This window comes from Cervus canadensis, chromosome X, assembly GCF_019320065.1.
Source record: "Cervus canadensis isolate Bull #8, Minnesota chromosome X, ASM1932006v1, whole genome shotgun sequence".
Classification (NCBI taxonomy): Eukaryota; Metazoa; Chordata; class Mammalia; order Artiodactyla; family Cervidae; genus Cervus; species Cervus canadensis.
The window spans coordinates 73281560-73283879 of NC_057419.1; positions in this window are offsets into that span (position 1 = coordinate 73281560).

Below are 2320 nucleotides of genomic sequence, written 5' to 3' on the forward strand. Positions count from 1 at the left end.
TCATTGACTCGATGGACATGAGTTTGAGTAAGCTCTTGGTGTTGGTGAGGGACATGGGTGCCTGGCATGCTGCAGCCCATGGTGTTGCAAAGAGTTGGACACTATGAGCAACTGAACTGAACTTCTGGATTCAGTTCTGGAACAGTAAAAGGACATTATTGTGATAATTGGTAATATTTGATTAAGTTTTGTAGATTAGCTAGTTGTGTTCTATCGATGATAATTTCCTGGTTCTTATGTACTACGATTTTATAAGTTGATAATTGGGGAGGAGTTGTATGAAGGTAAAGGAACTGGATACTATTTTTGCAGTGTGTTGTGGTTATATATATGGATTTTTGCTCCACCAAGCCTAGCACAAATTAGCAGCTCCAGAAAAACTCGAATTAAAATACACATCTATTAGTTTAATATTAAATTTTATTTATCTACACTTTCTTTTAACTGTTTGTTTCCTGAAACTAGATCTTAGGTTCATCTCCAGAGAAGCCAATTATTTTCTCTTTTTATGTAGAAGCCTGCAAATTTCCAGTGCTCAAATGTGTCCACATTTATTTTCAAAGACTAATGAAACCTCACGTCTTCTACTAGAAGACATTGCATTAGTAGCCTCTCTAGAACAATAAGAAAATGACAATTGGTACAAATAACACAAGCAGAATCCTAAGGGCCTGATTTGAAATGTTAGCATATAATTTATATTTAGCATTACATTTGTGAACCTATGTTAATAACTTAAATATACATTTATATGTGGTTGGATGGCATAATCGACTCAATGGACAAGAATTTGAGCAAACTCCAGGCATAGTGAAGGACAGGGAAGCCTGGTATACTGCAGTTCTTGGATCTAAAAGAGTAGGACATGACTGAGTGAGTGAACAACAATTTTTTAAAAATCTTTTAATTAAAAAATATTGTTGTTGCCTTTCATTTGTATTGAAATCTTTTGAATTTAGCACTCAGACAAGCCATTATGAACTCTTCTTTACAGCTGTCAGTGTCTTATCTTTACACATTTCCTCTCACTTAAAAGTTACAGTAGATGTATAAGGTAGAAGTACTTCCACAGGCCTCACATGAAAATCTCTGCTTGTATGCATTCATATATTTACCAGTTAAAAAGAATACAACTTACTTTGTTTTGATGATTTTGATAAGTATCATGACTATTCTAAGATTATTTGGTGGCATCATTGTTTGAAGCTTCTGGTTGAAACTAATTGTAACTTGGTCATCCTTTGGATTAAAACAAAATATAAATCTGAAAACCTTGTTACATGGAAGCAGCTAGATCTGTTAATATATGAGTATTGATATCTATGACTCCACATTTACAGAGAAGTTAACTTAAAATTGAAATGTAGTATTTTATTGTCAAGATAAGAACAAAACTTGGCATCAGCTTCCTGGAATCAATAACTCTTCCATAGCTAGATTTATTATACAAAAAAAGATGTCAATAAAGCTAAAATATTATAAGTGAATGGGCTTCCACTCCGGAATTACTTTAAAATGAAAGGAAGCTGCAAAAGTTAATTATATTAGAGTTATAATGAAGAGTGAGCTTGAATATCTCATTGTAGTTGTAATAATGGATTTGGTCTGCTGACATATAAAAATTCTTAAGTGAAATAAGTTAACGTGCATCTAGAGAAATGGCCTCATAGTCCAGTATAACTATCTGCAATAAGGTGCATATACAGAAGTAGGAAACCCACTTTAAAGATTGTCATCCTGTAAATGATCCTGTAGTGAAAACTGGTTTCAATATTACACTATTGGTTCAGTTCAGTTCAGTCGCTCAGTCGTGTCCGACTCTTTGGGACCCCGTGAACCGCAGCACGCCAGGCCTCCCTGTCCATCACCAAGTCCCAGAGTTTACTCAAACTCATGTCCATCGAGTCGGTGATGCCATCCAGCCATCTCATCTTCTATCGTCCCCTTCTCCTCCTGCCCCCAATCCCTCCCAGCATCAGGGTCTTTTCCAGTGAGTCAGCTCTTCGCATGAGGTGGCCAAAGTATTGGAGTTTCAGCTTCAACATCAGTCCTTCCAGTGAACACCCAGGACTGATCTCCTTTAGGATGGACCGGTTGGATCTCCTTGTAGTCCAAGGGACTCTCAAGAGTCTTCTCCAACACCACAGTTCAAAAGCATCAGTTTTTCAGTGCTCAGCTTTCTTCACAAGTCCAACTCTCACATCCATACATGACCACTGGAAAAACCATAGCCTTGACTAGACAGATCTTTGTTGGCAAAGCAATGTCTCTGCTTTGTAATATGCTATCTAGGTTGGTCATAACTTTCCTTCCAAGGAGT